The sequence below is a fragment of the Eucalyptus grandis genome, chromosome 2 (assembly GCF_016545825.1).
Source record: "Eucalyptus grandis isolate ANBG69807.140 chromosome 2, ASM1654582v1, whole genome shotgun sequence".
Taxonomy (NCBI): Eukaryota; Viridiplantae; Streptophyta; class Magnoliopsida; order Myrtales; family Myrtaceae; genus Eucalyptus; species Eucalyptus grandis.
Genome location: NC_052613.1, coordinates 45044764 through 45059989, shown reverse-complemented (window position 1 = coordinate 45059989; position 15226 = coordinate 45044764). Strand labels below are relative to the sequence as shown.

Below are 15226 nucleotides of genomic sequence, written 5' to 3'. Positions count from 1 at the left end.
AGACGGGTGAGTGACGTGAGAGAGAGAAAAAACAAAGAAAAAGGGGGCGCGACTGTTCATCTTCCTTGCGAGGCTGCCCCTGCCTGCGCCGGTGCCGCGTGCCAACGTCATCAACCACATCGGCACCGCCTCCACCAGCTACCTCCACGTCTCCACCGCTGCCGCTCTGCCGATGTCCTGCCAATCGCTAGAGATCCCCCTCATCCGCGAGCTTCCGCCGACCCACGACGTCTCAACAACTCGCAACCCAATGACCCACCTGCAAATCCCGAGTCGTCAGTCGCTACCGCCGCGCCAACATCACCGTGCCCCGCCTACGAGCCCTTACGACACCACCGCTATCGCCAGATTTGCCTCGCCTGCAACCAGAAGCCAGAAGCCACCGCTCCTACCACAATTCCATCCTCAGGCCGTCCGATCGTAGCTGCTGATCACTAGGCTTCCGACTCTGAACCACGATGCTGCTACTATTGTCTCCGCCTCTACTCCGATGACCCGACGCCAACAACAACAATGCCTGACGCTATTGCCCCGAAGACAAGCGACCGACACCTTGCTGCCCAGAGCCGGCTCCCGACGTCCCTAACCACCGCACCTCACACCCGAGCATTGCCCCCATTGCTCGCACTGCACGTGTTGCTTGCCACTGTACCCTTGCTGGAGCTCCGAACGGTGGCCAAGATTTCTTTAATTAAAAAAAGAAAAAAAAAATCAAATTAGGTATATTTGCTTTATTTTATTAGGCAAGTTTATCTTATTTTTTATTTTATTTCTTGTTTACTTATTTGAAATATTTCCCTAAGCATAATTGGAATTTCTGACATATCACCCAATTCGCAATCGCGTTTGAGTTTTTTATTTCATCTATAAGGCTTTAGATGAAATAATTAATTAAGTAGGAATAAAATTGATACTTTGATCTTTACGGCTTATGATCAATTTATTGATTTTACTAGTGAAATATTATCTCTTGATCTAAACAATGTATGATATCTCTGGTGATTTTGAATGGCTTGGCTTGTCTTGATTGCTTTATTTATCTTGAAATATATTTGAGTTAGAATATTGCATGCTTTAGGGTTATCTTGCATGCTTTAGGGTAGGAACTTTATTATTTCGAATTTTTTAAAAAAATAGAAAATACGAAAAACATAAATTTAGGATGTTAGATTTTCGTTTCACTGAATGTTTAATTATTTGTTAATTTTGATTTCGAATTTTTATATTAAAAAAAGAACAAAAATAATATAAAAAACAAAATGAAGAAAAAATTAGAATTAGGGCATTCTTTGCACGTCATTGCATATTAGGATAGTTTAATTCTAGATAATATTTTATAAGTTTAGATGAATTGCATCTTAGATTAGAGATTACTAAGTTAAGATAATATCTTAGTTTAAATTAGGGTTTTGCCTAACCTAATCCTTAATATAAGTAATTTTCACATTTTCCTAATTTCGAATTTCACGTAAAAAAATAAAATAATTTGTCTTTAGAAGAAATCAATTTCGTTCTTTAGTATAGACAGCGTTTTATGTCATATAGGTAGATCATATTGCCATGTCATATCATTTCATGTTAAATTTGTAACATGCATTGCATGACTCTCATTGAATAAATGAAAACAAAAAAAAAAGAAAAAAAGAAATTGTGTGTTAATTATAAATCATATCTAGGGTTGTTAATGTGAATTCTGATCTAACAACGCAGATGTTTTTGTTGCTACGAGGTAAGTCCTTGCATTTTTTTATTATTATTATTTGCTTTCCTTTGGTGTTAAATTGGTGGATTACGCACCCACATGATCACCTCACATGTTAAGGAAATAGATTTAAAATCAATCCAAACTGCCTGCAAAAAATATTTTTGAAAATAAAAAGAAATTGTACCGAAAGGGCATTAGAGAAGTCTAGTATAACCAAGTTCCCGTACCCAAAGTCTCTAGTTTGTAGGAGTAAAATAATCCTCCCATTATTTTACTTAGGTGTCTAATCGACCTACCGTAAACTGATTAGTGGCGACTCCTAGATAAAATCCATTTGCATATTAAGAAATTTGAACTTAAGTCGCGAATTAGTATGGACTTGGGAGAGCCCGAGTTAAATCTAGGCTTAATAATCCATTAGCCAAACCCTAGGTGGTTCATGTTGGAGAAAACTTCCTTGAGTGTTTTGAAGCTGACAAAACGTTTCCATCAGTCTAATCTGAAGACTTGCAGACTCTTCCATCAAAGTCTGAAGACCTCTGGACTGCCAGACTCAAGACTCAAAGTCTATCCTCATTGACAGTTTCTAGACCGTTGAAGAAGACTTATCCAGAACTGGATGTTTCGTCAAGGATTTGACTATATCGACTAGAGTAGATCTTCTGGTTGGATATAGCATGTCAAAATCATTTGTTTTGATCAAGATTGATTTGGGAATCGTGGATTCGTTGATTGGCAAAGTATACTTGGAAGGTTCTACTTATGGAAACCAAGATCCTGATTGTATGGGCGAGCATGATTGATGGGCTATCGTCATGTTCCTTAAATAGCTCGAAGATCTTCCTAATTGATTCTGTCCAACGGGTAGATTGGAAGAATTCCTTTGGTAAGTGCCAACGAGTATGATGGTATAAAGGAGTATATAAGGAAGACATTCTAGTTATTCAAGTGTATGCGCGATAGAAGAATTCCAAAGTCTGAAACTCATTGTTCTTAGTCAATTAAACTACTGAGCGAAATCTTGTACGCAAAAGAGAGTCTATATCATTGAGATACCTTGAGGAAGTGTAGTAGAGTCTCTACACTGTGGATTCAAGGAAGAGCCTAACTGTAACAACTCTTTTGTTCATAGTGAAATCCAGCCAGTGGGCTGTCAGTGCGAAAGAGTGGACGTAGGCTTGGACTAAGCCGAACCACTATAATCTCTGTGTTCATATTCTCTTCTCTACACTCTTTTACTTTGATCGTAATTCGTGTTGAGAATTTCCTTTTCATAATCTATTGTTGATTTGCACTGCACATATCTCGCAAAATTGTTTCTGCACCTATTCACCCCCCTCTAGGTGCTCATACTAGCTTTCACAATTGGTATCAGAGCTTGTGTACTCACTTGAATTGAAGTGTTTTACTTCAGAGTTAAAGATCCATGGCTAGTATGTTGGCTCCAGGACTGGTTGAAGGGCAAAGCAATACCAGACCGCCTTACTTTGATGGAAAGGATTACAACATATGGAAAAACAAGATGAAGGCATTCCTAAGATCAAAGGATCATCTGGAATGGGACGTGGTAGACAAAGGAATCAATCCTAAAGCTACACCTATCTCAAAAAGAGGAAAAGAAGTTGTTGAGTCTAGAGAAATGACTCAAAAAGAGATAACCAAGAGACAAGCTCTTGATGCAAAAGCGATTTATTCTTTATATTGTGCATTATCACCTACTAAATATAACAGAATATCTTCTTGTGTAACAGCTAAAGAAGTCTAGGATAGATTACACATCACCTATGAAGGAACTGACCGAGTGAAAGAAACCAAAATCAACATTCTGCTCGGACAATACGAAGCATTCAAAATGAAAACAGGAGAATCTATCACTGACATGTTTAGTCGTTTTACAGAGATAGTGAATGGTCTTGAAAATCAAGGTCAACCAATTTCTGATTCCATGAAAGTAAACAAGCTACTGCGTGGACTCTCCAAGGATTGGAATCACATAAAGACCTCAATAAGGGAGACACAAAGAATCATGCCACTCTCTGTTGATGAGTTGGTTGGGACTCTTCAGTCTTATGAAATGGAGCGAATCAACGAAGATGAAGATCCTAAAGGTAAGAAATCCATTGCATTAAAATCTAATGATGATTCTAATGTCACAAATTCTGAAGACGATATGGATGATGAAGAGCTTGCTCTCATGATAAGAAGATTCAGAAAGCTAAACAGAAAGGGAAGAAGATTCAATCCAAACAAACAGAGCTTTCAAAAGCAACAGAGTAAGTCTGTTGAGGATGATGAATCCAATGGAGATATAGTATGTTTTGAATGTAAGAAAAAAGGACACATCAAACCCAACTGTCCCCTTCTGAGGAAAAAGAAAGGAAAAACTAAGAAGTATCGAAAGGCACTCAAAACAGAAACTTGGAGTGATACAAAATGTGAAGAAAGTGATGATGATTATGCCAACATTTGTCTCATGGCACAATCGACTCGAGACTCAAAACAGACTCAGTTCGAGATAGTGAAATCGAGATAAGTAACTTGAAAATCCCTACTAAAGTCTCTAGATACATTAATGAACTGTGTCTTAGTCTCAAGACTTCTCTTAAAAGGATTTTCGAACTCAAAAGAGAAAACTCTGCACTAAAACAATAGGAAATTGTTCTGAAAGAAAAAGGTCAAAAGTTTAGACAAAAGTGTTTCTACCTTGAAAGAAAATGAAGACAATCTTTCAAAAGAAAATGCATTCTTGAAAAATGACATCTCAAATATTTCTAAAATATTTTCTATAGGATCTGAGAAACTTGAGAAAATTCTTTCAGCACAAAGACCTTACTTCAATAAATCAGGTTTAGGAATGACTACTGAAACCATTCCTCTAATTGATTTTCTTAAAGTAAAAGAAAGAATTAAGCAAAGACCTACGAGAAATGCTTATAAAAATCATTTCCAAAAAGTGTTTGTAAAACCAGTAGGTTGCAGTGCTCTTAAATGTTCTAAGTGTAATAGTTCAGATCATTTTGAAAAAGAATGTTCTATGGTTTGGAAACCTATTAAGAAAGTATGGGCAAATACAATATATCATAATAACACCAATGGACCCAAGAAAATATGGGTACCAAAGAAAGCTTGAGTCTCTTTTCTAAATGCAAGTCATTATCAAGAGAAAGATTAAATGGTACCTGGATAGTGGATGCTCAAGGCATATGACAGGAAATTCAAATTGCTTCATAAAACTTGTTCAAGTTAATGGTGGAAAAGTTTCATTTGGAGGAAACAGCAAAGGAAGAATTGTGGGATTCGGAACTGTAAAGATTGGAAGTCTCACGATCAGTAATGTTTCTTTAGTGGAAGGACTCAACTACAATTTGCTTAGTGTCAATCAGCTGTGCGACACCGGCTTCAAAATCAACTTTCAAGAGGGAATATGTTCATGAACCAGCAAAGATTCCTCTCAGTCTTTCACGGGTCGAAGACATGGAAATATCTACCTCTTGGATGTCAAACTAGATGAAGCCCAATGACTAATCTCAATTCAAGAAGAAGCAAACTTATGGCACATAAAACTTGGGCACATCAACATGAAGCAAATAGTCAAAATTTCAGCAAAGAAGCTTGTCCGTGGTCTACCCAATCTGTCATTTCAAAAGACTGATCTATGTACACCATGCGTGTTGAGAAAACAAGTAAGAAACTCATTCAAACCAATAAATCAAGTTGCCACTAATCATGTACTGCAACTTCTGCATATGGATCTCTTTGGACCAACCAGAACTCAAAGCATTGGAGATAAGAAATATTGCCTAGTAATTGTGGATGACTACTCACGATTCACTTGAGTATATTTCCTGGTAAGTAAGTCTGAAACATTTTCTTACTTCAAAAAGTTTGCTAAAAAGGTTCAAAATGAAAAAGGGTATGTTATTTCAAGTATACGAACTGACCATGAAAACGAATTTGAAAATCAAGACTTTACAAGATTTTGTGATGAATCTGGTTTTTAGCATGTGTTCTCTTCTCCATACACTCCAGAGCAAAATGGAGTCGTGGAAAGAAAAAAATAGATCGCTTCAAGAGATGGCTAGAACTCTTTTAATTGAAAGAAACATCTCTTCACGTTTTTGGGCTGAAGCAGTTTCTACAGTATGTTATATCATTAATAGAGTTTTTCTAAGGCCTATTCTGGAAAAAACTCCCTACGAGTTATTCAAAGGTAAGAAACCCATTGTTTCATATTTTCACGTGTTTGGATGTAAATGTTTTATTTTGAAAAATGCAAATGATCAAGTTGGGAAGTTTGAAGAAAAATCAAATGAATGGATCTTCCTTGGATATTCGACCACAAGCAAAGCTTACAGAGTATACAACAAAAAGACTCAATCTGTGGAGGAATCAATGAATGTCAAATTTCAAGACTCTATGCAAAATGAATCGATTCAGACTCAACTTGAAGAATTTGAACCTGCTCTAGACTCTACAAAGTCTAAATCTCCGAAAGCGCTCGGACTTGGAAGACCAAAGCAACAAATAATTGTCGAAGATTCAAATGAAGAAAAAGATCAACAATCTGACAAATCAACCAACAACTGGAAGCATAAGTCCAGTCATCCCACAGATCTCATTATCGGCGATATTAATGAAGGAATTCGCACAAGATCCAAAAGGCGCAAAGAGTCTAGTGCTGTGGCTCTTATTTCTGAAATATAACCCAAAAGTATAGAAGAAGCTCTAACTGATGAAAGCTGGATTGAAGCCATGCAAGAAGAACTCAGGCAATTCAGTATCAATGATGTCTGGGAATTGACTCCTAAACCAAAAGGTAAATCCATCATTGGAGCTAAATGGGTTTTCAGAAACAAGATGAACGAGAAATGAAAAGTTGTAAAAAACAAAGCAAGACTCATGGCCAAGGGATATACGCAAGAAGAAGGGATAGACTATGATGAGACTTACGCACCAGTAGCAAGGTTAGAAGCAATTAGATTATTACTTGCTTTTGCTTGTCATAAAAATTTCAGGTTATTCCAAATGGACGTCAAAAGTGCTTTCCTAAATGGATTTATCCAAGAGGAAGTCTATGTGGAACAACCACTCGGTTTTGAAGACCCAAGGAAACCAGACTCTGTTTTCAGACTAAAAAAAGCTCTATATGGTCTAAAGCAAGCACCTCGAGCTTGGTACGATAGACTAAGTAAGTTTTTAATCCAAAATGGCTTTGTCAAAGGTAATGTAAATACTACATTGTTTATCAAAAGAGAAAGCAAAAGTTTTCTACTTGTTCAAATTTATGTTGATGATATTATTTTTGGATCTTCTAATGAAAGTCTGTGCAAGAAATTCTCTAGGTATATGCAAGATGAATTTGAAATGAGCATGATGGGTGAACTAACCTTCTTTCTTGGGCTCCAAGTAAAACAACTGAAGGAAGGAACATTTATTCATCAAGAAAAGTATGCTAAAGATCTTGTTAAAAAGTTTGAACTGGAGAATTGCAAAAAGACTGATGTACCAATGTCAAATTCCTTGAAGTTGGACAAAGATGAAGGAGGAAAGAAAGTCGACCAGAAGCTATACAGAAGCATCATTGGTTCACTTCTTTACCTTACTGCTTCTAGACCTGATATTTTGTTTAGTGTTTGCATTTGTGTCAGGTTTCAATCAGACCTGAGAGAATCTCATTTAAGTGCTGCAAAATGTATTATCAAATACATTGCCTCATCTTCAACTTTGGGTCTCTGGTATCCTAAAGAATGAGACTTTCCTCTTCTTGGATACTCAGACGCAGACCTAGCCGAATGCAGAGTTGATAGAAATAGCACCTCGGGCACCTGTCAACTACTTGGAAGCAGGACAGTGTCTTGGTTTTCAAGGAAGCAAAGTACGGTAGCTCTTTCTACAGCGAAGCGAGAATATGTAGCTCTTGCAAGTTGTTGTTCACAAATTTTGTGGATAAAACAACAGTTAAGAGACTTTGGAATTGAAGATTCATGCACTGAAATCAAATGTGACAACACCAGCGCAGTCAATCTCACCAAGAATCCGATTCTTCACTCAAGAGCAAAACATATAGAGATTCGACATCACTTCATTAGAGATCATGTTCAAAAGGGAGAAGTTTCAATTCAGTTTATTGACTCAAAGAATCAACTAGCGGATATATTTTACAAAGCCTTTGGAGAAAAATCCATTTTAAGCTATTCGTTCCCACACTCAATATCTTAAAGTCTGAGGAAGTTTAGACCCAGGACTGAAAGTCTAAAGACTCTCAGAGTCAGATGATCAAGATTTTTTACTGTAAGATATTTTATTTTATCTTAGATCAAATCTCGAAAAGGTACGATCATCTATCCGTAATTGATTGTTACTATATTCAATTTCCGTGATTATTGCATTTTTTTGGAAAAAAGTTAAATTTTAAAATGACAGTTATCTAATTTTTGAAAAGGCAGTTATTTTTTAAAAGGTATCTTTATATTTCCTTTTAAGACGTTCCGTATGCATCTCTTCAACTGTCTTATATAATGTCGGTTCTTCTTCATTTTACTCACAAAAACCCTAAGAGAGCACAGATCTTCCATTTCTGTCTTCTTCTCTTGTTTAATCTTCGAAAAGTTTTCATCTTTCTTGGGAAAACAAGCTTGGAATCCCTCCAATACTGTGAAAAATGTCTTCTCAAAGAAAGTCTTCGAGGATCGCGAACAAGGGACCACGGCGAGATGCGTGAGGGGCCTACGCACTTTGATCTCACCGAGGAAGAGGAATCTCCTAATCAACAACAAAGCCCACAACATTCTCAGCAGCGTCCATCTCCTCCATCTAGACCTCAGAATGTTGCATATCAAGAAGAGGAAGAAATTGTCGAAGACGCAGAACCCGTAAGAACTCTTAAGCCTGGTTTTACTTATAAGCTTTACCGTGCTTTGAAGAGGGGTGATACTCCTTTGAACTACATTGATGAATTTTTGAAAGAAAAAGGGTATCGAAATGAAACCTATTTTCTACGCACGATGGAACATTTGGGAATTGCCCCTGCTGGATCGGCGGAAGAGGCATTCGCAAATATCCCAACTGATCCACATGTTGGAGGGCTGAGTCAGCCAGATGGGAATGACAATGATAGGATGTACAGTCAGTTTAAACCGAGAATGGGTGTTGTGGCAAAAATCCGAAGCAAAAGGACAGACTTGTTTAGATCGGATGACCACAAGCAATTGTACTCTAAGTTGCTGAAGCGTGGGGTGATAAACCCTAGAAGTGTGGATTTTGATTTTCTTGACTCTGTGAATGTCAATCTGCTGGAGAAATTCAGTCTTCTTCAACTCGAACAGTTTTGTTCTGAATCTACAGAAGCCTATGCTGAACTTACTGCTTATTTCTATTCGAATCTTAGTTTCTTGGATGCGAATAGATTCTCTTTTAGTGTTCGAGATCGGGACCATGTAGTTGACATGGATACATTGGCTGATATGATTGGGGTTGAAAGAGAGAAATATCAACCTATCAGTGTGTCTATTGCTCGTGCAACGTTGGAACTTGTTAAGGATCGAAGAACGGAAGACAAGATTTCCTATTCGAGGATGAATGCAACCAACATTCTGCTTCACAAGATTGTGATTAACTGCCTCAGACCAAAATCTACTTCAAATACCGATGTTTCAAACTTGGAGGCAAAGTTGATGTATGCCATCAATGCTAGGAAAAAATTCTCTCTTCCACACACTATTATGTTCCACATGTACAGGGCAGTGGTGAAAGACAAAGGACAACTTCCTTATCCAGCTCTTGTGACCAAGTTATTTAGACACTTGAATATTCAGCCTCCCCGAATTCTTTGTGGTCAAGTGTGCGATCAAATGGTGGTGGAACTGAAAATGGTCTCTAAAATGCGTCTGAATGAACTCAACAAGGAGTAAGAGAAGTTCAAGGAGAAAACCTCTGTCAAGACTCATCAAATATCTTCTGGGAAGGAGCCCATGGTTGCTCCATCCAAGAAAAGAAGAGCTCTCATCGTTGAGGATGAAGAGGATGAGGATGACATTACCATTTCTGCAATGGCTTTGAAGAACCTGAGTTGTTCTGTACCAGAATCAACGGAGAGACAGGAAAAAGATACGGCTGAAACAGAACAAAGGATTGGAGAAAGTGAAGATTTTGAGAAAGAAGCAGAGGAGAGAGATGCAGAGGAGGAAAGAATAGAAGAAGAAGAAGAAGAAGAAGAAGAAGAAGAAGAAGAAGAAGAGAGAGTAGAAAAAAAACATGAAGAACACTCTTCTCCACCTGAAGGCATGGAAACAGGGGGAGATCCTGAAAAAAGAGGAACATCCTCAATTCCTGCCACCAGTCAAGGAGTAAGTCGCTCTCCAGCAGATCCAGAGGACATCTATGCCTCATAATTTCCTGAAGAGGGACACGATGTTTCATCGCCAATTTGCGTGACAATGCTGATACACCGTCTGATCGTGCAGAAGCAAGTACTCAGACTGATAATTCAGCAGACTTTCGCAGAATTCTTGATGTTCTTTTGGAGATGAAAGGTCAAATCTATGCTCTGGGATGCAAACTTCAGAATATGCAGAATGCAGGACAAGCTTCCTCAGTTTCTTTGAATGATCAACTCCAAGCCCTTGCTCTTCAAGTTCAAACAAATGCTAAGGGTGAAGAAGTAGTGCAACTAAAGGAGGACTTAAAAAGGTTGGAAGGCATTGTTCAGTCAATGGGAGATTTCCAACTTGTCCGTGTTCCCAAGCCATCTTAAGTTCATTCTCTTTTCATCTCTACCTTTTTAATGATGACAAAAAGGGGGAGAGATGTGCAGATTTGACTGTGTTTTTTGACTGTTTGGATTTAAATGTTTTTGACTTGATGTTTGTGTTTGGTTATTTGGATTTGGACTGGATTTGTTTTTGACTGTTTGAACATCTATTTATCTTAAGTATTATTGATATCTTATGGCCTTGTTCATAAGACTAACCTACTTTCTATGGATGCAGATTCTAGTGTTATGACTAAGCCATTTGTCTTTATGAGATATCTATATTTGCTTAAGTAATGTTTTGCAGGTCAAAGTTATCCAAATCTGCAGGAAAGTTTTGTCACCATCAAAAAGGGGGAGATTGTTGGAGAAACTTCCTTGAGTGTTTTGAAACTGACAAAATGTTTCCATCGGTCTAGTATGAAGACTTGCAGACTCTTCCATCAAAGTCTGAAGACATCCGGACTGCCAGACTCAAGACTCAAAGTCTATCCTCATTGACAGTTTCTAGACTGTCGAAGAAGACTTATCTAGAACTGGATGTTTCGTCAAGGATTTGACTTTATCGATTGGAGTAGATCTTCTAGTTGGATATAGCATGTCGGAATCATTTGTTTTGATCAAGATTGATTTGGGAATCGTGGATTCGTTGATTGGCGAAGTATACTTGGAAGATTCTACTTATGGAAACCAAAATCCTGATTGTATGGGCGAGCAGGATTGATGGGCTATCGTCATGTTCCTTAAATAGCTCAAAGATCTTCCTAATTGATTCTGTCCAACGGGTAGATTGGAAGAATTCCTTTAGTAAGTGCCAACTGGTATGATGGCATAAAGGAGTATATAAGGAAGACGTTACAGTTGTTCAAGTGTATGCGCGATAGAAGAATTCCAAAGTCTGAAGCTCCTTGTTCTTAGTCAATTAAACTACTGAGCGAAATCTTGTACACAAAAGAGAGTCTATATCATTGAGAGACCTTGAGGAAGTGTAATAGAGTCTCTACACTGTGGATTCAAGGAAGAGCCTAACTGTAACAACTCTTTTGTTCATAGTGAAATCTAGCCAGTGGGCTGTCAGTGCGGAAAAGTGAACGTAGGCTTGGATTAAGCCGAACCACTATAATCTATGTGTTCATATTCTCTTCTCTACACTCTTTTACTTTGATCGTAATTCGTGTTGAGAATTTCCTTTTCATAATCTATTGTTGATTTGCACTGCACATATCTCGCAAAATTATTTATGCACCTATTCACCCCCCTCTAGGTGCTCATACTAGCTTTCACAATTCACACCCGAAAATTTGGTCACAACAGTAGTCTTCATAAGTGTCATCATTCCATCGTATCTCCAAGTAATTGTCCAATTCTATCCTTTGAAAATGGAGCAATAGTGCACGAGAAAGTAGTAATTTTATAAAGCCGTCACTTCAGTAGAAATTTCGAAATAAAATAGACTATTGTAATGCCTTGTTATTTTTGCAATGATTTTTCACCTTGTCATTTATTCATATCATCCACGACCCAAATGTTTTCTTCTTTTGCCAGAGCCATTTAAAATTACGCAATCCCATTTTGACAAGCAAATTTTATTAGCAAAATAGTCTTAAGTTACCGTGAAATAATGGCAAGCATATTTTATTAGTATAATAATCTTAGGTTACCATAAAAATAATAGCTTGTTATGAGTCACAAATTTTTCATGGAGTGGATCCCACGATAAGTTTTAATTATTTTTTATTTAATTTTTTGTGACTATAGTAGATTAACGACTATGTCATTTCTCTTGCAAATATATGTGGATGGTGTCTCTTCTTGTCCCACTCACATCGCTTCTTCGTTCTTCCTTCTTCCCTTTCCTTAGGTGATGTCCTCTTCCAACGCGATCTTAGAACCTCACTCCAACCAGAACTCGGAGACTACAGCCATGGGCATCACTGACACCACGCAACAAGCCTTCAACCGACCCCAAGAGCTCAAGCAATTCAAAGAATCCAAGCTCGGCGTCAAAGGTCTCGTCGACTCCGGCCTCACCTCCCTCCCTCCCCTCTTCATCCACCCGCCTGAGACTCTCTCCACCCTTAAGCCTACCCGCCCTAGGCCCAACTCCATCCCCACCATCGACCTCTCCTGCTACAATTCCTTCCGAAGGCCCTTCGTCATCGCAGAAGTGGGGCATGCAGCTCTCGAGCTTGGCTTCTTCTAGGTGGTCAACCACAGCGTGCCAATGGAGGTCCTGGACCGCACGATCGCAGTGGTGAAGGCCTTCCATGAGCAGTCGATGGAGGCAAAGGCAAGGATCTACCAGAGGGAGATGGAGACCAGCGTGTCGTTCTTCTCCAACGTCGACTTGTTCCACTCCAAAGGGGCTAGCCGGAGGTCAGCCCCGAACCACTTTAATTGATTTTGTACTATTTCATGATTTTGATGATAATTAGTTGTATAAAAGCTCAATTACCAATACAATCGTGTCAAGTGTTTGGCAAATGAGACGAACTGATACATCATATATGATTGAAAGTAAGACGATGACAAACAAAAGAAAATAATCACTTCAACCAATGCACGGAATTATAATTAGGGATGAGTAGGGTTCTAGAATAGAACCTAGAATTTGAGAACCAGTGGGAATCTATCCAATTTTAGGTTTTAAAATATATAGGATAGGTTCTAGATTCCAAAAATTGGCAACCTTTTTGAACGACTAAGGTCCAAATTCTAAGTAGATAAAACTTGAGATAATTTTGTGTTTCTTTCAATATATGTCTTTGTGTGATGGTGCGGTCCAGTCTAAACTTCCATTTTATGGTTGGACTTTTTATTTTGTTAATGCTCCATCTTTGTTTGTTTAAATATAAATTGTAGTTAGTTGATTGCAGAAAAAAAATTGTGGTCATTAAAAGTGATGATTCATTATAAATGTTCAATTAATAATACAGATGGAACCAAGGGTTGATCCTATAACTGATTTTGGAACTTATGACAAGATAAATTTTAGGGTATATAACATAAGTCCCCACTTTTAAAAAATGAGGAGGTTCTAGGTTCCAACCTATACGGAGCCTAAAAGTGTTCACCCATAATAATAATACAGGGACACGCTCCAAATAATGCTGGGGCCGAAATTAGCGGACGTGGAAGAGATCCTCGAGGTGTGCTGAAACGAGGTGTTGGAGTGGAACCACTAGGTTCAACGGCTGGGGAGCCTCCTCTTGGGGCTATTGAGCGAGGGGCTAGGATTGAGTGCCAGCAAGCTACATGAATTGATGTGCTTCGAGACAAGGGTCATGGTGGGGCATTACTATCCATATTGTCCCTAGCCCGATCTAACAGTCGGCTTGACGTCCCACACAAACCCAGGAGTGATCACATTGCTGATGCAGGACCGGATCGGTGGGTTGCAGGTGAAGCACGGTGACGAGTGGGTGGATGTGGCGCCTGTCCCAGGGGCTCTTGTTGTGAACATTGGTGACATCCTTCAAGTGAACTCCCGTCAAAGACTAGGACTTTCTCCAAAGCTCCTGAGTAAGTTAGGTTAACATTCTACCATGAAATTAAGATCTTATTATCTAAATTTTGAATTTTCCAGATCATGTCCAACGACAAGTACAAAAGCATGGACCACCGAGTGTTGGCCAACCCTAGCCGAGAGCCACGTGTGTTGATAGCAGTTTTCTGCAACCTGAGCAATCACGAGAATGTGTTCAGACCGTTCCCGGAGCTTGTGTCCTCGGATAAACCTACAACTTTTCAGCAGTTCACCTTCAGCGAATACATGAGGAGATTCTTTACTAAGGAGTTGGACGGGAAAAGTCTGATAAACTACTTCAGGGCGTGATTGAGAGGTCCATAGGCCAGAAATGGTGATAAAAGAATAAGATGCATCCTTATAATAATGAAGGAAATACTGGATTCTTCCCTTAAATTCTACTTAACATTGTGTTATTATTGTTCTTGTAGTGGTTAATTTGCACTTATTGTTTATATATTCCTTGTGTGACGGTAACTTGTGCGATGGACGAAGTTTGTCTACTTAACTCGTTGCCGAGACGAACCAATTCACAAACATAAGAACTCGATAGCGAGAATGCACGAGATGGACAAATCTTGGCCTTTGGAAAAGAAAGGCAGTATCCTAGAAAACAAATGGGGCAAAGATGAATGGACCTAGACTTAGAACCAGGGAAGGAGAGTAAATTTTCTACAGGTATGCATCCCACAATGGGTGAACAAGAACAACTCCCGTTCAAGCCCTACAGGGACAGCCTTTTAGTAGAAAACCACTCGCCATTTAGTTCAAAGCCTAGAGACACTCAGAGATGCCAGGATGGAAACATTTCTAACCTACCCAAGCTGCATTTCTTGGAGGATCCTACTAGGCTGGAGAAGAAGAGGAATTTAGAAAGCCATGGAGAGATTTTCACAAAGCACACACTTTACTTCAGGGGACTCTGCCCAAAACAATACACCCTCCTTGCCTTATATAGGCAATAAGAGGTCATAAGGATGCACACAGGGACCTAGCTCACGGGTCCAGATACAAATAGAGGCACCAGAAACTTCCGGGAGGGAATTATTAGCACACTATGAACAGTAATTGTATTGTGAACAGTACATTCCCTAGCCTAGTGCTACAGTAAAAGTGAACAGTGATCTTGCTACAGTGAAATTGTACGGATTCAACGGTCTCGTTCGTCATGAGCATTGTAGCTACAGACTGAGTCATATGAGCTATCTTCTAGGAGATGTGCCTCGTATTTCTATTCAAGGGCTTC

The 15226-nt window shown here is 38.8% G+C and overlaps 1 pseudogene; it reads left to right on the top strand.

Annotated features, from left to right (window-relative positions):
- The first annotated feature begins 12318 nt into the window (after window positions 1–12318).
- Window positions 12319–14368, top strand: LOC104435419 (annotated as a pseudogene).
- The last annotated feature ends 858 nt before the right edge of the window (window positions 14369–15226 follow it).